Below are 22,330 nucleotides of genomic sequence, written 5' to 3'. Positions count from 1 at the left end.
GTAATTACCAGAACACTTGTAAGGCCAAATCAGAGAAAGTGAAACCCCCCCCCACAATAATGCTTTAGTACAAACTCACTAGAAGCTCTGCAGCAATAGTCAACAAGTTACTCACTGCAGACCACTGTACTCTAGTTAAATGGTGCCAATTTTTTCATATTTGGCAAGGCATCCACCAGGATGGGGACAAACAGGAGGCTTCCTCGTAGAACACCAAATACTGGGTGCACGTGTGCAAGGTACACCTGAGGTCCCCTCTGTGTCACCAACCACTATACAGGTTAAGGCCAGTTTGATAAATACAACTAAGGGCTTCATAAAACTGTATAAGGCAGTACAAAACTCCACTTAGTATAAGGAACCACCAGAGATCATTTGGTAGCATAGACAGCCAGGCTCATCTTAGGAGGAGGGAATATGAGCTGTAAATCAGTACACAGAAATCAGAACATACACGGATCCAAAGAAACAGTTATAGCAACATTATATATTTTAGAATTACACAAGGCTAGTAGTAACCAAAGAAATATTTCATCAACTAACATTAAATGCACATTTAGGATAAGGAGAAATAAAGCAGGCGAGTAAACCATACCTCACTTTAAACTGCAGAGATCTGGTGGGGTGAGTTTCCCAGTCCTTGCAGCGAAACTCACTTCCTAACCTTCTTAGAGCTGAACCGTCGTTTAATGTCTTTAGCAGTAGAGGCAAACTATGCCTTCCACCTCTTCGCATCATCTGCCTTGTACATACCACTTATATGATCTATTTTATTTGTAAATATTGTGTTTGGTCATTTGCTTTGTTCATTACTACTGGCTTGCCAACTGAAGATTCTGTACATGCCTGTATACTATGCTTTAATTATTGTGCACATTTCCACGTTTGCTTTGCCTATGTCAACATGTCATGTAACCTAAGACATGCGCCCGGATGCCCTTGTGCGCTATATAAATAAAATACAAATGTACTTTTCCATCCACAAAGAATTTGGTCAGGTCAGTAAAAGCACTTCTGTATCAACCTGGCACTATTCAAGTTCAGAGTGTAAAGATACATTAACAGGTAAGCCACACAGACAATGCTTTGAAGGGGTGAGGCCACCCACCACCCCCCTAAAAAGGTGTTCAGTTCAGGTTAAGGAGGAAAACAACCAACGCCAAAGCTAGTAGGAATTAAAGATTTATTGTTGGGAAACCAGTAATACCCAAGTCAATAGAAATGCAACAGTTGTGATGCAAATATTAGTACAAGTATGTAGATATTAGTAATTTCAAAAGTCACAGGAGCTTTTAGGAAGCTTACCTTTGGGGGAACAAGCCATCCGGCATGGGTGACCGAAGTTGGGTGAATACGCAAACTGCAAAAACAGTACTCCAAATGTAAAGTAGTGACAATGGCTCAAGGTAGGTTTACCCAGAGACCCACAGTGCATTAATAGTGAAGCTGAGGCAGCTGGACACCATTGTGGTGACGAAAGGTGGAACCCTGGATGGGCTACTGCAGCAGTAGTAGTAGTAGTACTACGGAGTCCCCAGCAAATAATTCTTACTCCAGCATCGGCTAGTGGATTTTTGCACCTTTTTCTGAGCACCGGGCGCAAACATTCCCAACCAGTTGGAATCTTTTCTCGGTTCCGCACTCTGGTGAGGGGACTCCAAAGAGAGGACTTGTGCTTCTGGGAGGTCCACACGGATGCCACCGAGTTCCAGTGAGATTAGTCAATGCCAAGGCAATGCACTTCATGGTGGCAGAAGTAGCCCATGTATTGCGATTCAGCAGCCTTAGGTCGCAGGATGACGCGGGAATGACTAAAATTAAAGGGTGTTTTGAGACTGTTATGCCCACCAGCCCAGAGGAGGCAGTCCTTGGCGGAGTCCTCGCCTATTCAAAACCTGTGTCAGGACAGCAGCAGTGCTTCTGTAGTTACTGGAGGTGCTGCATGTGTGATCGTATTCTGTTTCAGAGCTTCAGTTGCATTGGTCAACTTAACCTTCTGTCCCAAAAGCCACTCCTTTTACACAGGAGCCCAGTCATTCAGTCCAATGAACCTGTCAGTCACCTGGAGGTGGCTGTCCTTGCAGGAAAGCCAGCTGCCCAGTTCAACCTGGTGCCAGCCAGGAATACCCTCAGACAAAGGCTGCCAGAGGTACGGGCTCCTCCCTTACTTCATGCCTTAGCAGACACTGGATCCTTGGCGAGCTTCATAAAAAGGACTCCCACCAAAGGTAAAATTCCAAGAGGACCCCATCCTACCTGGATTGGTAAAAGGGCCATGAAGGAATACACAAACGAAAAATTGAGAAAATAAAAATAAAGACTGGGCCCATTTTGGGAAAACGGTCACAGAATGGTGCTGTACTGCAGCTGTGAAAACAGCCCGCTAGTAACCTGCACCAAATGGTAGAAACATGTATCCACTGTTAGGTAAGATTGTCATAGTAATGACAGAGTGGGAACCTTTTCCCACACTCAGAATGTTTTACTCTTTATGGGTGTCATTTTTAAGACTTGCCTTAGTGTCTTTTAGAAGTTATCCTCTTGTGCCTATTGTTGCCGGACTGCCTTATGGGCTACCTTTCAACTTTCTCTGGCTAACCTTGTGAGAACTACAGTTCCCCAAGGGTAGAAAGGATCTTTGGATCCCTTTTACATTTTATTAGGTGAGACCAGCACCCCCCACCCAATGGAGTGTGCTGGGGAGATGCCCAGTTGCAAGGACAAACTTGCCTTTAAAATGGCTGTGGCAGTGATGCATTTTATTCATTTGGTGCACCTTTACTGCAGGTTGTGTGCACAGCCCCGGTAAAAGCACCCTTGGGTGCCCATTTTACTAAAATGACCCCCACCCCTGCTCTTTTTTCACCATTTTAGTGTTCCTTTCTTGTTCCTTCCTTTGTGTGATTTATCTTCGATTTATATCCTGTGGACTATTCTCCCCCCCCCCCCACACCCCCCCAGGCAGGAAGCATCCAAAACTCTGCAGCCCTTTGTCTTCCAGCCCAAGTGCGCAATTCCAGTTCAAACTGGAAGGCTGACTGTTCTGAAAGCATTGCTCCCCCAGCAAGTTTGAATGTTGCAAGGCTGCTTGATTGGCTGGGTCTCTTCTCCAAAGTCCGAACCTGAAAGCTGAAGAGTTAGTGGACCACTGGAACCAAAACCCAAAGAGTAAGATTACGTTTGTGGCTGAAACTATTTCCAGCGATCAGAGAGCCTGCTGTGTAACCGGAGCCTGCTGTAGCCCTTCCTTCCAATCTAACCGGGACTCAAAACTACGACCAACCCAGAGCCTGGTGAGACCCACTAGACTCAAGACCTGCATTTTGAGCCATCCCACGTCGTGCTGCGACCTTCCAGGACTGCAATACCCTGGGACCTCGAGCAATTGTGCGGTGCACAGTCTTCCGCTGAAACTTTGTGGGCATCCTACTGGATCTCCAGAGAGGTCCCCTCACCAGAGTGCTGGACCTTTGTAACGACGAGAGTCTGACCAACAATATTCTGTCATCTTCTGTGCTCCTGAAAAGGCGCCAATCCACAGAGCTGCATCCAGCTGCGAGGAAAACCTTCCCTAGCGCCTTCCCCGTTGATCCCTGCTGCAAAGTCCCTTCCAAGGTTCTGTTTTTAGTCACCACAAGTAATATACTGACCAGGTTTTTGGCTGCAGATCCTGAAGTTCACCTGCTGCAAAATCTTCTGTGCTGAGGTACTGTGTTGGCTTGGGTATTTACTTCGCTTAAGTCTCTTGCGATTCCTGTGTAGTTGTGGGGTGTTTTCTCTGATTGGGAGTCCGCTGGTCCAGTGCACCTAGGCCCCTGCTGGAATCCTCCTGGGTGTCTTCTGTGAAGCCCCTGGACCCTCAATTAACCAACGTAAAATACTCACCTGTTTGAACAGTCTTCCTTAGAGACTTGACTTTTGCTACTTAAGAACCTATCCGGACACTGCCTGTTGGAGACTAGAGACTAGACCCTAGGGGACCCCCCCCCCCCTTCTTCCACTGAACACTCATGCTCAAAGAATAAGGTAGACTTTTGAAGGATTGGGCCTTTTGCCTCGCAAAGAGAATAAAGGTTTAATTCCTTGCTTCTAAAAAAAGAGTTGGTTTGTAAACTGAGAATGAACAGTTAAAGAAATAACTTACCTTAGAAATGTTCTGCCATTCTGAAAAGTAAATAATTACATTACTCACCATAATCGTATTTCAGGTGCTTTTATCGGCTTAGGATTCACATGCTCTGCACAGTCCGACGCCTAGTGGAAGTCGCAGTGTATTACAAAATGTGTTTTTGAAACTTAGAAACTGACGTTGACAGGGCGCGATTAGTAATACTATCCCTAGTGTGACATGTACTGTACCCATGGTCTTTCACACAAGGTCCCTCAGATGGTTTCAGACATGAGGTTGCATGAAGTATAGCGCGAGTACAGATGTCGTAAAGCAGAAACAGTGATAACCAAGAAAAAAAAAAAACATTTGCCTTCTACTCCAGTAGGGGAGAAAGTGTGGGCGCATGTGAATCTAAGCAGAAGCAAGCACCCGAAATAGGATTGTGGTGAGCAATGTATCCCTTCTGGAGCTTGTGGATCTGCTTAGATCACATGCTCTGCATAGATTAGCAAGTAGTATCTGGAGAAGGAGGTGGGAAGTTATAAGGTACATCAGTGTTAGGGAGAATTCTTGTAAATGTGCTAATTCCCTTCACCTGAGAGACCACCAACAACTTTGCTGGATTTTGAGGACTTGATTTTTTTTACCTGGAAAGTGAGAGCCTTTTCCCCCCCACTCGTTCATGTATGTTTTACTCTTGTGTTCTTTGAGTTTTAGACAACTCAATAGGCATCTTTTCATGTGTTACACAGCACCTTCAGTGCAGTAACACAGGGATGTCTTTTAGACTTCCAAAAGGTTTAAATACCTTCTCTGGGATAAACTACTGTTTCCTAGAGAATGTAAGGTTACATTGACTTTACATTCCTAGACCCAGCACACCCTTTCTTCCTATAGAGTGCTGGAGGGGTTACCTAGCATCCCCTGTGTCTAGACACTCATGTAGCAGTCAAATGCTACCCTTTTATATCGAAATGGCTGGTGGCAGTGGTTTACAATGAACTACCATGATTTTTCCCGACCGTGAACACCGCTAGCTAAAAATCACGGGAGCCATGTTTTTCAAGATGGCACCTTAAGCCCCTTCTTTTAAATGGTCCCGGTCTTTTTTCACCATTTCTTTTTCTAAAGGTCCTAGTGTTTCTCTGTGCGCCAAACCAGGTTTGGTCCCTTTGTTCGTATGCCTTTGTCAGGCTTCAGGACTGAACACCGCCTCTGGTGTCCGAGTATCTGGGGTGGGCAGGAAGTGAGGGAGGTGCCCGAAACTCCCTCTGCTTAGTCTCCTAGGAGACCCAAATGCACTCTGACCTGATTGGCTGACTGACAAGGACTGCCACCCTTCTGTGTGAGTGGCAGATAGGCTGGAATGTAAGGGAGAAAACTGTTTAAAAGGCGAGTCTCTGGACTTGGAAAGCAGAGTCGACTACTGGAACGAAAGAAATGAAGAGCTGGAAGAGGACGGCTGCTGCAACCACTGAACTGTTGGTTTGCCCGGTGAAGCCCTGCTGCAGGTCCGAATTGCCAAGCCCCTTCAAGGACGACTTCCTTTGAGTTGGTGGGACTAATCAACTTATAAGTCACCTAGATACCATTCGCAAGGCTGGTTAGGATTAACCTGAGAAGACACCAGCGTGGGTGCTTACAGCTACTGGAACTAAAGTGACTCCATTTTGTCAGCGTTTTCCGACGATCCTGTGCAGTGCAGGAGTCACCCGACGTCCTCCCTCTTGTCCTTAAGACTGAGGCTCAGGAACAGCAAGAGCTGCAGGAACTGTCAGGAACCAACGTCTTCAGCTGCATCTTGTTCTCCATTTTAAGGTACTGTGCTAACCCGATTGAGAGAATTTAACTCCTGCGGAACTTTAACTTGCAGGCCTAATCACCTTGTGACCCAACAAATGATTCTTTTTCGTACAAACTATTTGAGAACTTTGGCAAAGACTTTACCGTTTACTACAAGAACTGCTCTTTCCTATTCAAGACACTAGCCCATAGACTTTGGCCTAAGCCTAGTGAACTGAATTGACTCTAGTTAACTGAAACTATTTGCACTGCGTAGGAAAGTATGTGATCCATTCTATTAACCCCTTCAGTGCCAAGGACAAGGTATCTCATCATTGGGATTACCTCCAGGTTGCCAAGCACGAGATAGCTCGTCCTTTTAGGCACTGTGTCTTGTATGATCCCTACAAAGCAGGGATCACACAAAACTAATTCAACCCCCGGGTTATGTGAGCGGGAGGTCCCTCACTGCCCGGGGGCTGGATTACCTTCAGTTTCATGTCGGCATGCGTAATGCACGCCAACATTAAAGTAATTTCACAGCGGCAGCCATTTCAGGCTGCCGCGGTGAAAGAGAAGGGGAGTGCCCTCCTCCCTCGATCTTCAGCTGTATTTCAAGCTCGGAGATCGAGGGAGGTGTCGTTGGAAAGGGGAAGATTCTCCCCTTTCCAACGACACCTTTTGTGAAAGCATTGCTGGGCGCAGAGCACTCGATCCGCGCCCAGTAATGCCCACTAAACCACCAGGGATTTGTTTTGAAAGCGCGGGGAGGTGGGGGCTGCTTACAGTAAGCAGCCCACTCCCTCCGGCCCCCAAAGCATGTGGGCACATAAATGGATAACCCTGGGGGCAGATGGCTGATCATCCGCCCCCATGGAAGGGGGCAAATTGAAAAAATAAAACAAAAGGGAGATTTGGGTGGGGGCCACTAGCCACCAGGGATTTATTTTACATAAAAAAGGAGGTGGCCCTCTTCCCCTCCCCCCAAGGGGAAATGGGGCACCTCTTGTAGCCCTCCCTGGGGCAGATTTTTGCCCCCAGGCATGAGTACATGAGGTGGCCCCCACCATCCAATTGGGGGCAGGGGCACCAGGAAAGTGTGGGCAGGCCCCCCAAAGCATCGGGCCAGCAGGTTAGGGCCCCTCTGGGGCAGATGGGGGCCCATCTGCCCTAGGGAATGGGTCCAAGGGGGGTGGAGGGGGGAATGTCATGGATGGTTTTGCGGGGGAAGGGGGAGTCAAATGTCAAACAGGCCCCCCAATGGGTGGGACAGTAGGTTTAGGGTACCCTGGGGGTGGTAGGCACACTATTGTTCCCATCTGCGCCAAGGGGAGTTGGATAAACAAAAGTGAAAATGGTAGACATTTTGGGAGGCTGTGGGGCACCCCAAAGCAACGGGCAATTTTGTAATGTGAAGTAGTGGTGGCTCTCTGCCCACCCACACCCAAAATGGAGTGGGGACCATATAGTGCAGCCCTCCCTGGGGGCAGATATCTGCTCCTAGGAAGGGACACCTGACCCCAGGGAGGAGTGCATGACAGCCCCCCCCTTATCTGCCCCTAGGGAGGGCTACATGAGATGCCCCCCTCCATTTGGGGTGGGGGAGGTGCACCCCCTTTCCATTACAAAATTCTGACGGCTTAGGTGTCCATCAGCCACCCCCCCCGAATCCCACCCCCAAAGTGCAGCCTACCATTTTCAATTTGTTTTCTTTGTTTACCAAACTTCCCTTGGCGCAGATGGGCACATTGGTGTGCCAATCTGTGCCCAGGGTGCCCAAACCCTACTGCCCCATCCATTGGGGGGCCTGGCCAACATTTGTGGGTGTTTTTCTCCCCCACCCCAAATGGAGTGTGGGGGGGCACCTCACGCAGCCCTCCCTGGTGGCAGATTTCTGCCTGTAGGAAGGGGCAAATGTGTTCACTGGGGGATGGGGGGGGAGGGTGAGGTTCACTAGACCACCAGGGATGGCTTGCAAGGGGGACATGATTGAAAAGTATGAGTGTCGATTTGTTTTTGCTGGGGTGACCGTAGGTAACTTTTTTTACAGCTTTTTCTATGCGAGCAGCTGAAACGTTATGCAAGTACTGTTTATTATTCTATGGTTAGGGCCCACTGTCAGTGGGGTGGGTGAGACTGGGGCTGGATTGTTGGTGTGGGTGGAAATGGATGGTCTGGGCAGATATTTTGGTGGGCTGGGACACAATTGCAGAGGCAGGCCACAAATTGTCCCCCATGCCAGCAGAACATTGGTGTTTCCCTGGGAGCGGATGTCTCCCATGTGGGCTGTCTTTCTGCAAGCCCAGGCTGCACCTCTGGCTGTGCTGCGTTACAGATGTCACCTCCGGGGAGGAATGGGGATCCTGCCGGGGCCATCTGAGCTGCTGCTGTTTTTAGGGGATGTACACCCACATGGTGCATGGATGTCCAAGGCCAGGGACATCACCTCCAACCGCCCCGGAATTGCGGCTGGGCTGCATTACAGCTTTTCCCTTCGGGGAGGTATTGGCACACTGCCGGGACTTATTGGGCGGGTTGGGGGGGGGGGGGAGGGCTGTAATGTAGGCCAGCCAGAGCTCCAGCAAAGTCGGCGGTAATGTCCCTGGCCTTGGGCACCCTTCTCCCATGTGGTTCTTTGGCGGGGCTGGGGAGATTTGCGCAAGTCAGACATCTTTGGATTCCCACAGGTGTCTTTTCAGAAATGCATGGGGTTCCCTGTTTTACTTGGAGGCTTGAACACCCTAGACCTTTATCTGTATGGAGTGCACTTCAGAAGAATCCTGAAAAAAAACCTGAAATTTAGTTGTCGGAAAAGACTTGGGGTGAGCCGTATTTTAGCCTTTCCCCGCCCACGTACGTGCACCCACATGCGAGGTACTGTTTTCATCGAGACACGTGTGGGGACGCGGGAAGGTAGGCCATGCGTTGGCAGCGTGGTTCGGTGGGTGGCCAGAGCGAAATGTCTGAGAATTGTGTTTATTTCCAGCCAATTTCAGAGATATTTACCCTCAGTCGCTCACCGAAACACGTTGCCAACAGATGTCATACCTTCCTGCGTTCCAACAGGTGCCCTGACGAAAGCAGTACACCACGTGTGGGTGCACCTACCTGGCCGCAAAAGGAAAAGGCTAACCCACTGGAAACCCCAAGCTTTTCGGCACAGCACATTTTGTTCATGTGGGCAACCTACAGTTTTGGGCCTAGGGTGTCAAAGCCAGCAAGGAAAATAGGGAATTCCCCCCAGGGAATAAATTCTGGGCCGATTGCGCAAGTCAGACCTCTGCAGATTCCCACGGGTGTCCTCTTTTCGGAAATGCATGGGGTTCCCAGTTTTCCTTGGTGGCTTGGACACACTAGGCCCATATCTGTATGTGTGCTCTTGAACAGAATTCCACAAATTGTACTGTCCAAAAAGACTTGGGGTTGGACGCATTTTCGTCTTTCCCCTTGGCGGCCAGGTAGCTGCACCCACACGCGAGGTACCTTTTTCGTCATGACACCTCTGGTAACGTATGACATTTGTTGCGTTTGCGTGGTTTTCATAACTTCGACCCATTTGCTGGTGCCCTTTGTCACACAACGCTTTTCATGGGGAAAATTCGAGTGAAGGGGAGAGAATGAGAGGTGGGGAAGGTTTCATGGTGGGGAAATGGAGGAGAGATTTCAGGGCAGTGCGGAAGGAGGAAAAGGTGGGTATAGAGCGGAGAGAGGTAAGGATTTCCAGTGCAGGGGGGCTAGGAGCTGAAAGGAGCGGAAACGGGAGGAGGCACGGTGAGAAGGAAGTGGTCGGCTGAATGAACGGAGCGGGAGGGAGTGTAGAGAGGAGAGATAAGGGGGAGCCAGATCATGGAGAGATTTAAAGACTAAGCAGAGAAATTAAGTTTAAGTTGGAGAGCGAAGAAGAAATTGAGTCATGCAGGGCAGGGAGACGGTACGGACGGCTGAGTGGTAGATAAATTTGAGGGGAGCAAGATGAGAAGCGGGGAGAAGGGAGGAGCAATAGAAGAGGCGAGAGAAGATAAAGGAGATTAAACGTTTTGTAGCATGGAAGGTGAGAGGAGCAGACTTTGCAAATATTTTAGAGGTGGTAGCGACATGCGCAAGAGGTAAGAAATATGGTGGGAAAAGGAGAGGGAAGAGTCAAAGTGAATGCCTAGATTGCAAGCGTGGGTAGAGATAGGAAGATTAGAGGGGGTGGAGGAGAGTGAGTGGGAAGAGTATTGGAGGGAAAGAATAAGACTTCAGTCTTATCAGTATTGAGAGAAAGAAAGCGGGATGACATCCAGTTTTTAATAGTAGTAAGACAGGAAGAGAGTTTTAGGTGGAGGTCGGAGAAGGAAGAGAAAGGAAGAGGTGGGCGTCATCAGCATAGAAATGGTGAGAAATACAGAATGAGGAGATAACAGGGGCAAGGAAAGCGGTGTACAGAGAATAGGAAAGGGTCAAGAACCGAACCTTGGGGTACACCGTACTCCAAGGGGAGGGTAGGCGAGAAACGGCCGCCCCAGGAGACAGCGAATGTGCGGGAGGAGAGGTAAGAGGAGAGCCAGTTAAGAACAGAGCCTTTGAAACCGAAGGAAGAAAGTGTTGAGAAGTAGGGGGGGTGATCAACAGTGTCTAAAGTAGCAGAAAGGTCAAGGAGAATAAGGACAGAGGATTGCTTAGAGTATCGAGCGGAGGCGGAGTTAAGGATATAAGTGAGGGCAGTTTCGGGAGAGTGTTTAGGCTGGAAACCAGATTGAGAGGGGGTAGGAGAGAAAGATTAGTGACAAAGGCTGAGAGCTGAGAATAGACGAGGCGTTCAAGTAGTTTAGAGAGGAATGGGAGAAGAGAGATTGGACGGAAGTTAGAGGTAAGAAGGGGATCAGCAGAAGGTTTCTTCAGAATAGGAATGATGGTGGCATGCTTAAATTCGGAGGGGAAGGTAGCTGAGGAAAGGCAGGTGTTAAAGAAGGAAGTTAAGGAAGAAGAGGGTAGATCTTGGGGATAAGAAGGGAGGGAAGATCAGTACGGGCAGACGTAGGATGGGCTTTGGACAGGAGGAGGGACACGTCAGAAGGGGAGAAAGGCGAGAAGTCAGACATGCAGGTTGAAGGGGAATGGGGGAGTAGGAAGAGCAGTTAATTTTTTTACGAAGAGAAAGAATCTTGGAGGAGAAGAAGTTTGCAAATACAGAAGGAGAAAGGGTGGAAGAGGCTGAAGGGTCAGGGGTGGGGGGGGAGAGAAGACGAGAGGGTTTGGAAAATACGGCGAGGGTGAGAGGCTTGGGAATGGAGAAGGTTAGAGTAGTAGGAACGTTGAGCAGAGGCAAGGCGTGAGTCATAAAGAGAATGGTAGGAGAAATACGAGGTTTGGTTGGATAGTGAGGGAAATTTGAGCTAGAGTCGCTCGACACATGGGGAGAAGTTGAGGAGAGAGCCAAGGTTGAGAGGGTTTACAAGTAGGACGGAAAGAGGAGGGGGTAGAGTAGATCAAGAGTGGAGGAGATAGAAGAGGAAAGAGTGGATAGTGCTTCACTAGCCGTAAAGGGAAGAGAAATCAGGGAGTTGGGGAAGAGAGGAAGAGCAAGTGTCAAGAGGGATTAAAGTCGCAAAGGTCACATCGAGAAAAGATGGTAGGGGAGGGTAAAGGAGAAGATGAATGGGGAAGGGGAGTAAGGGAGAAGGAGAGTAAAGCATGGTCGGAGATCGATAGGTATATACCATACTAGCTCGTCTAGAGTAAACTCCACCTTGTTGGCCTTCTGGTCATGCCAATGTTTGACCAGAGCCTGACCTGCTTTGTTTATCAGAAGCTTCGGTTTGTTTCTTTATTTGATAATGCGCACCAAACCCTTAGGTAGCCGGGCGCAGCAGTACAAGTAGACTTCTAGCTTAGTTACATTGCATATCACAGACATATGCAGATATATACATACAAGCAATACAGAGCAGATCATGTGTGTCGAGGAGCACGTACATCTACATACCTACATACAATACAGTACAAATCAATGCAGATTTTTTTATGGGCATGTATGCATACAGGGAGTGTATAATAGTGACGCCAGTTGGGTGCAGGGGATGCGGTAGTCATGGGTAGGGGTAGGTAGTTGGGGATAAGGTAGATCTGTCTAGGAATCATTAGTGCACAACCATTTGTGTACCTTGTGTCTAAATTTGGGGTATGATTGTTCTAGTCTGAGGTCAAGTGGGAGCATATTCCAAGATTGCACAGCTTTAACTGGGAAGCTGGTTCCTCCAGCTGTAGATCGTTTGAATCTGGGAATCTCAAGCATAGATGTGTTGGCAGATCTTGTGGGTCGGGTGGCTGTTCTAGTGATTTCCCGCCCCCCCCGCCCCCAAAACCGCCACCCCCCTCCATCAAGCAGGGCGGTGCTAGGTTGTTCAGGCATTTGGAGGTGAGAGAAACTGTTTTAAGGAAGATTCTATCCTTTATTTTTAACCAGTAGTTATGAGTGCCTTTCTCATCTGGAGACCTAGCGCAAAGTCAGTGACTCACTGGCTGTAGGGAAGGAACACTCCAACCCTTCCTTGATCAGGGCTAAAGGGCCTCCTGACAGGATGACCATAAAGAAGTTCAAAGGGGCTGAACCCAACCCCTGCCTGAGGGACATCCCTATAAGCAAAGAAGGCATGTCAGTAGAAGGTCCCACTTTCTTCTAAGGGGTTACTCTAAAGCACCCACCATGCTCTTCATAGCTCTGTTAAACCTCTCCACAAACCCATTGGTTGGGGGATGGTAGGCTGTTGAGAACTTGTAGGTCACCACAGTTCTTCCACATGGTCTGCATGTAGTGGGGCATGCACTTTCATCCCCTATCAGAGATTGCCTCCTTAGGAAAATCTACCCTGGCAAAGATACCAAGGAGGGCCTTATACACTGCCTGAGAAGTAACAGTAGGTATGGCTTCAAGATACCTGGTAGCATGGTCTACCACAACCAATATAAATCGGTTGCCTGACGTAGGAGGGTCTAGGAGACCAATTATGTCGATCCCCACCCTCTCAAAAGGTACCCCAACACAGGGAGGGGCACTAAAGATGCCATATTCCTGGACCCACTCTTGCCATAAGTCTTGACAGCTCTTACAGACTCTCTACATCAGCCCCCATCTTGAGCCAATAGAAGTACAGAGAAAGCCTCTCGTTGGTCCTCTTGAAACTCAAGTGGCCAGCCAAAGGAATCTCATGTGCCAACTAAGAACTTCTGTCACCTCCTGGGGCACTACCAGTCTCCGGTAGTCCTCTGGGGTACACTCAGATGGTTTACTGTAGAGGAGGCCATCCTCCCAGTAAGGCCTATGCTTCCCTGGCTCTTGCCCTTCCAGCTGGGAAGCGGTCTGCTGGCGCAGACCTTCTAGAGGGGGACACTTTGCCCTCTGCTGAAGTCTGCCCTAGAGGGTCCACCTTCTGCAAGTAACGTCTGCAGCTCAGTATGGTCTCTATGATCCAGATCCCCAATGCAGGGAAGGTTTTCTTCCAGCTCTGTCACCAGCAGCTGTGTTCAGAGTTGTTGGTCCTCCCACTCAGCCTCAGCTGGGGAAGGGGTCAATGGGGTGACCTGGGCCTGTTCTCTTGAGGATGTCCTTGTCCTGTGACAGGTTTAGGTTTAAAACCTTTCTTTCACAGAGACTTTACATTTCTCTTCTCTCTTTTTCCTGGAAATAGAAGGGTGGTCTTACAGTAGACTGGAGGTATTAGAAATATCCTCAAGAGTCTCTCAAGGTTGCCTCTCTGGCCAATCTTGTTAACTCCTGCTTTCTTTTGCTGGGACGCCTGGGGTACTAGATACAACTCCAACAGTTTATTTTCCAACAGGACTCTCCCTGGAACTTCATTCTGTACACCAACAGGAATTCTAACAGTCATATTTTGGGTGCCTTAGCTACATCCTCCGGTTTATACAAAAAACTTTCATTTACCACCAACGCTTGCCCCAGCGTCTGATGGCAAGGGTCTCCTGACCATTTACAAGAAAACTGTTCTTATATTATATTTTGCTATCTAGTAGGGAGTTGTACACATCTGCATTCTGTTCCCACAGACATAGGGCCACTAAAGAAACAATGGCTGAGATTCCAATGGGGTCTTCAGACAGTAATTGAAAGTGTGTGCTTGCCATTTGGGCTTTTCCCTCAGAGATGAAGGTTAAGGAGGCAGTGTGGACGCATGAAGGTTTACCTTTACATCTGGGAAACCTTTCACATGATGTACAGACCCCATACAAGTTGCATAATGTTCTCTAGCATGGGGGTTTCCGTTGACCTCCCTATGGTTTGGCACTAGAGGTTTCACTAGACTCAGATTTCCCCATGGAATTTAACCTTGCTATGTTTGTGGCCCTCTTTTGGATAGTTGGAATTAGAATTCTCTTTCTCGCTCTTTTTGTGAGCTGCCCCATGGTCCTTGCAAGTGGCCCTGTTGGCTACCCACAAGTCAGCAGCTTACGCTAACTTTCTGGGATCTTGAGTCAGCCAAATGCTGTCTCAGCTCAGGAGAGCAGGCATCAAAAATAGTTTCTAACAAACAAAATTCCTAATTCCATCAAAGGAGTTCACTATGTAACCCTTAACCCAACCATCTAAGTTCTTCAAACTTAGTCCTACCGAGGTAGCCTAAAGGGTACCAGTATTTTTGAGGGTCCTAAACCACTTCCGGTACTGGGAAGGAGACTTCCCAAATCTGGCTATTAATCCCAGCATCACCGGTTTATAATCCTCTCTCATAACGGCACCCAACTCCATCACAGCCATTCAGGGGGAGCCTAGATGTGGGCCATGGAAAACATTCCCACCGATTCCTTTCAGACAATAGGTGTATTCAAACGTACCCAGCCAATCCAACACATCAAGTTTAGGTTCATACATGCGCAATGCTTCTTTGGACAGGCGAGGCCCTTAGGACTAGCAGACCTAGAGGACCCTGAAAGGGAAGCAGGATCAAGGGACATTATTCTATCCATTGAATGTTGCATCTCTTACTTAGTTTCACCTCTTGATGTTCGGCTTCAGTTTGGGCATGTCATTTCCTGAACTCCAACTTTAATCTCAGTCTTTCAAGAATGATTCTGGGCTTAACTGTGGACCTTGTGGGGTCCTAATGGAAAATGGCAAAGGCAGAAAGGCAGCCTAGCAGAGAGGGTCTCTCTTCCTGAGACTCATACCTCCTCCGTCTCCTCTTGCAGAATTGAGCTCGACACTAAACTAGCATCCTCATCATTATCTTTCACATTACTTGGGCGAGTAGGTTTTACAGGCATACTACCAAAACTCGGTGATTCAACAACCTTGCAATCAATTCAAATGTTTTTCCTTTCAGAGTCATACCCCTGGTTTTGCACATATCTTGCAGTTGATCTACTGTCAGAACAATCAGGGCTGCCTCATTAACCCCTTAAGTGCCAAGGACAAGATAGCTCGTCCTTGACATTACCTCCGTAGTGCCAAGGACGAGATAGCGCATCTTTTGGCACCTTGTGTGATTCCCTGCAAAGCAGGGATCACACAAAACTGTAACCCAACCCCCGGGCTATGTGAGGGAGGTCCACCCTCACTGCCAGGGGGCTGGATTACCTTCAGTTTCACATCGGCGTGCATAAAGCACACGGATGTGAAAGACTGGCAGCCATTTCGGGCTGCCGCAGTGAAAACACAAGGCGAGTCCCCCACCTTGCTCCCCTCGATATCCGGCTGTATTTCAAGCCGGAGATCGAGGGAGGTGTCATTGGAAAGGGGAGATTCTCCCCTTTCCAACGACAACTTTTGTCAAAGCATTTCTGGGCGCGGAGAAGGCGCAGAAGGCTCAATCCGTGCCCAGCAAAGCCCACTAGACACCAGGGATCTGTCAGGGAGGGGGTTGGGGGCTACTTACAGTAAGCAGCCCTCCCCCACCCAGCCCCCAAAGCATGGGGCATATATGTGTAGAGCCGTGGGGGCAGATGGCTTATCTGCCCCCAGAGAGGGGGGGCAAATTGAAAAATAAAAAATGGAATGGGGAGGTAAAGGGTAACCCACTGGTAACCCCAAGCCTTTCGGCACATCATATTTTGTTCATGGGGCAACCTACAGATCTGGGCCTAGGGTGTCGAAGCCAGCATGGAAAACAGGGAACCCCATGCATTTCTGAAAAGAGGACACCCGTGGGATTCCACAGAGGTCTAAACTTGCGCAAATCGGCCCAGAATCTACTACCCTGAACCCCCGGCAAAGTCCAAATTTGGGGAGTAAAAAAAGAAAGTTAAGACATTTCACTCTGCTCACCCACTGAAACACGCCAACAGATGTCATACCTTCCCACATTCCCACATGTGTCACAACGAAAACGGTACCGCACATGTGTGGGTGCATCTACCGGGGCACAAAAGGAAAAAGCCTACACCACTTAACCCCCAAAGGGTTTGGGGAGACAACCTACAGATTTGGGCCTAAGGTGTCCAAGCCACCAAGGAAAACGGGGAACCCCATGCATTTCCGAAAAGAGTACATCCGTGGGAATCCGCAGAGGTCTGACTTGTGCAAGTCAGCCCAGAATTTATTATCCAGAAACCTCGGCAAACCCCGAAATGTGGAGAAAAACCTTAATTTCTGCACATTTCACTCGGCTCACCCACCGAAAACACACCGCCAACACCACATGGCCTACCGTCCCGCGTTCCCACACGTGTCCCGATGAAAACGGTACCTCATGTGGGTGCACCTAGCTTGGCGCCAAGGGGAAAAGCCTAAAAGACCCCTAACACCAAGTCTTTTCCGACATCTGAATTTCACAATTTTTTCAGACGGGCACACCATACAGATATGGGGTTAGGGTGTCCGAACAACCAAGGAAACCCCAAGCATTTCTGGAAAGAGGACATCCGTGGGAATACACAGAGGTCTGACTTGCGCGAAGCGGGCCAGAAGTTATTACCCAGAATCCGAGACAAAGTGAAAATTGGGTGTTTTCCCCCACCAAATATCACTTTGTCAGGGATGGTGGGTAATAATTCTGGGCCGCTTTGCGCAAGTCAGACCTCTGCATTCCCACGGGTGTCTTCTTTTCAGAAATGCATGGTGTTCGAGTTTTCCTTGGTGGCTTGAATATCCTAGGCCCAAATCTGTATGGTGTGCACATTAGTCAAAATCCTGCTGTGCGGTAAGAGTTGGGGTTACCAGTGTTTTAGGCTTGCCTCTTGGCGCCCAGGTAGGTGCACCCACACGTGAGGTACTGTTATCAGCACACCTGTGGGAACGGGGGACGGTAGGCCATGTGTTGTTGGCGGCTTGTTTTGGTGGGTGAGCCGAGTGAAATGTGTGGAAAACATGGGTTTTTTTGCAACATTTCGAACTTCGCCAGGGTTTCTGGGTAATACATTCTGGGCCGATTTGCGCAAGTCAGACCTCTGCGATTCCCACGGGTGTCCTTTTGGAAAAGCATGGGGTTCCCCATTTTCCATGGTGGCTTGGACACCCGAGGCCCATATCTGTATGGTGTGCCTGTCTGGAAACATCGTGAAATTCAGCTGTCTGAAAAGACTTGGGGTGTTTTCGGCTTTCGACTTGGTGCCAAGGTAGGTGCACCCACACATGTGAAGTACTGTTTTCATCGGGACACCTGTGGGAACGTGGGAAGGTATGAGATTTGTGTGGTTTTCATAACGTTTCAACCCATTTGCTGGTGCCCTGTGTCACACAACCCTATTTCCCAAATGTGCCCTACATTTAGTCGCTGCTTTAGGCACCATACACTTTTGTAACCTGCACAAGTCACCTACCCTTGAAAAGGTCTGCCTGTGCGCTGTCAAAAAATGTATGCTTGCCGTTCCTCAACACATTGGTTTTCCTGATTTACACATGCTAAGTAGGTCTGTTCAGGCCGTAAGCATAAAACTCCTGTATACCATGGCTCAGTGTTCAGCTTGTGGTATTGAAACACTACAAAAAACAAAAAGGTGTGATTTCCTAACTGCAAGAGTCGAGGGGAATGTAGCGAGCATCATTTTCCTCAAAATTCATAGAAGCCATTGCTGTACCAAGCCAACCATGTCCACCACATACCTTTTTTAGGTCATTTTCCAGCTTTTTCCCAAAACTCTGGCATTTTCCCCTACCTAGTTGTTGCCCGACCTGCGCAAATCACCCCTTCCTAAAAAGAAATGTATGCTTTTCTGTCCTCCAATTCGGCTTTCCTACCCCTTTCTTCCATTCCGTCCACGCATGTCCAACTGGCAAAAATGGCCAAAATCGCCTACCTCTCACAAAACGGTTGATAATCGCATCAAAACAATTTTTTTATTTCCACTCAACCTGTTCTTGAAAGCCAGGAAATTGGGGAATTCAGCACAGCAAACCATTTGTTCCTAGATCTTAAGGAAAAAACCACAGGCTTCTTTGTACATTATTTTATTGGCATTTTGAAGAAACACATTTTCCCCCCTTACACCCTCCTACAGAAACCTAGGCTTCCTGGGTGGCGTTACAACCGCCTACATGTGGGGAAAAAAGGGGCCAAATTTGGCCGCGATATCTCACGTAACAAAAAAGTTACAAGGCATTGAATGGCGACATACCAAAATCACCAAAAAAGGTCTTGGCACGGGGGGTAAAACCCATGGCACTTAAAGGGATAAAGTTATTCATATTTGGCATGTTATAATTGCTTAACTTTTTGATGGAGCTTAGCCTTGTGGCTGGTTTAGTTGGGCACAATCAATGTAACCACTCTACGTCTATCCGACTGCCTGCCACCAGTGTTAGGCAAGAACTGATTCAGTAACCCTGTGGGAGCCTACACAACCCTTGTCCTCTTGGTATTAAGTAACCCACCTATTGGTATAGGCCTGTACTACACAAGTTGGTAGTGTGACTGAGCAGCCAGGCTTTTTTGAAATGAGCATTCTTTAAAAAGGGCAATGTGTAGCGATCAAATACACTTAAAAATATTTTTTCAGAATCAACACAAAGCTTAGTAGATACTCTTTAGCAATGCTTCTGGTCTTGGGAGGATAGCTCAGGGGCAACGTGCTCGCCTTGGAAGCAAGACGGCAGAGCAACACAGGTTTGATCCCGGGTCCATGCTTGGAAACCTCTGGGTATTAAGCGCGTTATAGATAATCTATATCATCACTTCCTACACGTTGAGGTGACTTCACCCAGGACAATAATGGAAATTATATATCTCTAGTACACTTTGTAGATTCTTAGGTTCGTAAAAAGGAAATGTTGAAGGAAAGGAACAGGTTCTCAGAGCATGTGAGCACTTTAAATCTTCCAATGAAGTCTAGATAAAACCTTTCCGAGCAATATTAGTTTAAAAACAATGTTCTACCTATGAGGGACATTAAGTACCAAATTAAAATGGAATAGAAGAGTCTGCAGCGAGCCAGGACAGTCAGTCAATTGGAGCAAAGTCTATGGAGCTGAGGCACTCAGATGGTAAAAGTCTTGCACAAAGTTAAGAGTTATTGAAGAAAAATCACTGTAGGGTCACAAGCTGTTACACCTGTGAAGAGTAGAGCTGAGATCAAGGCTAGAAAAGTAACTACTGCAAGTCACAACTGTGAAGAGCAAAGGTCAAGCCACTCAGGTAAGTACCTCAAGTCAGAACAGTACTTTTGGTTAGAAGAAGTGGTCCAGCTGGCTGTCTGGTTACAGCGATTCAGATCCTGGGCCTCAGTCGTGGGGAAGTCTGGAGGACTCCTGCGCCAGCAATTCAGAGGTTGCGGCAGCTACTGGCTCTTCTCAGGTCAGCTGCACTTGCAGTTTCAGCGCTCTGTAAATGGCACCAGCACGGATCTTGGATACCGGTTGGGCTTCCTTCACTCCATAAGTCCTGCACTTTGGTGAGGGGACTCTAGCTCTGGTCTTCCTGCTTCTGGAGGGTCCTAGGGAGGGTCCTAGGCAGGCTCCTGGAGCTTCACAGACGTTACACTAGACTATGGACTGCTCGACCACTGGCACTCGGTTCCTGCAGCAGCAAAGTAGTACAGCCATTCAGGGAAGGTGTTCCAGTGGAGTTCGTCTAGGGGTAAGTTGGTCTCACTAACTAAAGGGAAGAAGTCGTCTCTTCTGGAGCTCGGTCAGAAAAAGAGTTTCAGCACCGCAGCAGGGCTTCCCAGTGGAAGACTTCAGTCCCAAAACCCCTCGCCTTCTAAGCAGTTTCTCTCATTCATGCACAGCCTGTCACTCAAACAGCAGGATGGCAGTCCTGCAAGGACAGCCAGCCAATATGGACTGGTTGCATTCAGGCATTCCTAAAGACAAGGAACAGGGGAGTTTCAGGAACCTTCCACACTTCCTGCCCTTCCAGACGCACTGGAGCTATAGGTGGGTTTCAGTACTGAAGCCCGCCAAAGGCAAAACAAATGCTCAATGCTCAAATCTGGTTTGGTGTGCAGAGTAAAACCCAAGACCAACCTCAAACAGAAAATGGCAACAACAAAAAAAAAAGAAGAGGACCAGGGCCATTTTGACAGAATGGTCACCCAATGGTCACCCATGGGTGCTGTAATGCAGCGGAGGATTCTGCCTGCGGTAGAAAAGCACATTAGTAGGAAAATGAAACCACTACCAGTCATTTAAAGCCGTGAGGGTTACAAAAAATGTTACATGAGTAGGAAAAGGGGCTATTGAGTAATCCGCAGCACTCCACACAAGATGGGGTGTGCTAGACCTACATAAGAAAAAGTATAGTGAATTTCACTTTACTACTCTTGGGAAGACATGCATTACTTACCATAAAAGCATTTGATGGTTGTATCTGCTTAGATTCACATGCTGTGCATATGATCCGACATCCAGTGGTAACCGCAGAGTATCGCATCTGGTCTTTCGAGAATCGAAAGGGGACGTCGACATGGGCATGCCTGTAACCAAGATCCCGCTGAGTATTTTTTCAGCCGTGAGGGAGCCTTATGACCATCGTGAAACGAGAGAAAGTAGTAAGACGTCTATGTTCCTTCCATCTGAGCGGGGAGAACGGGTTGGCGCATGTGAATCTAAGCAGATACAACCATCAGAAATGCTTTTACGGTAAGTAATGCATGTCTTCTGATGTTTGTTAATCTGCTTAGAATCACATGCTGTGCATAGACTAGCGAGCAGTACCCGGAGTTGGAGGTGGGTTGTGAAAAGGGACAGTAGTGCAAAGATGTCTTAGTACTGCCTGTCTCACCTGAGAATCAGACCAAGAATGAGTGTCTAGGCAATAGTGTTTTGTAAAGATGTGTACATAACTCCAGGTTGCTGCTTTGCAAATAGATTCAAGGGGAACCTTAGCAATGAATGCTATGGACGCCCCAGTGCCTTGAGTGGAATGTGCTCTAGGCTTGAAGGGCAGCTCTCTTAGCAAGGGTGTAGCAGAGTGTGATGCATTTAACAATCCACCTAGATTGTGGATTTGGAGACCGCATCTCCTCTTCCTGCTGCCACCGAAACGAAAAACTGCTTAGTGGTGGAGTTCTTTCCATGTAGAACATGACAACTCCGCGTACATCCAGTGTGTGCAGGGTTCTTTCTCCCAGGCTTGAATGATTCTGAAAGAACGTTGGTAGTTCTATTGACTGGTTCACATGGAACTTGGAAATTAGGCGCAAATCTAGGGTGAGTGCGCAGAACCACCTTATCTTTGTGAACTGTTAAAGGGATCTAGGATCGAGAGTGCCTGTAGTTCACTTACCTTCCTGATGGAGGTAATCACCATCAAAAAAGCACTCTTAAGGGTGAGGTCTTTAAGACTTGCCTTGTGCATGGGCTCGAAAGGAGCCCCCAAAAGCCTAGTCAACACCACGTTTAGGTCCCATCCAGGAGCCGGGTTAGAAATGGGAGGGTGAATTATCTCCACTCCCTCCATGAAAGCCTTAATAACTGGTATCTTCCACCATGACACTTTGTTGCGATGTCGTGTAGGCTGAAAGTGCAGCTAGGTGCACCTTTATGGAGTTGAAGACCAATGTGTGTGGGAGAGCAATTAATCGGGTTAATGCTCTTCAGTTTACACCAGATGAGAGTTTCCATTTACTGGAATAGCAGTATCTGGTGTTCAGTTTTCTTGCTTCCCTGAGAATGTCCATTCATTTGAGGGAGTTTCAGGTGTCCAAACTATGACCCCAGGAGCCAGGCCACCAAGTTCAACGTCTGCGGGCATGGGTGAAGAGTCTCACCTCTGTCTTGCGACATGTTGTATGGGCAAGGCAGTTTGACTGGAGGCCACCAGTATCATCGTGTGTTGAGAAGTGGAGTCGCTGGGGGGGGGGGCCAGGGGGGGTGCGTACGGGAAGCGTAGACTCATTTCCCCGAACATGTTATCCAGAGTCCATTCCCCTTGGAACGGTTCTGGGGGTACCTGGAGGCATAATCTTGGCATTGAGCGTTCTCCAGAGTTGAACAAATCTATCCCTGGGAAGCCCCATTCTGCGAAAACGTTGGAGACGATGTCTGTGTAATTGCAATTCGTACTC

General features: G+C 48.2%; 1 protein-coding gene across 3 annotated transcripts in view; it reads right to left on the bottom strand.

Moving 5' to 3' along the window:
* POM121C (POM121 transmembrane nucleoporin C) overlaps window positions 1–22,330 on the bottom strand; it is a 236,358-nt gene that overhangs the window by 23,564 nt on the left and 190,464 nt on the right. The window lies entirely within an intron of this gene.

This window comes from Ambystoma mexicanum, chromosome 9 (assembly GCF_040938575.1).
Source record: "Ambystoma mexicanum isolate Mex_15411 chromosome 9, UKY_AmexF1_1, whole genome shotgun sequence".
NCBI classification, from domain to species: Eukaryota; Metazoa; Chordata; class Amphibia; order Caudata; family Ambystomatidae; genus Ambystoma; species Ambystoma mexicanum.
The sequence above is the reverse complement of the archived record's forward strand: the minus strand, read 5'-3'. Positions and strand labels throughout refer to the sequence as shown.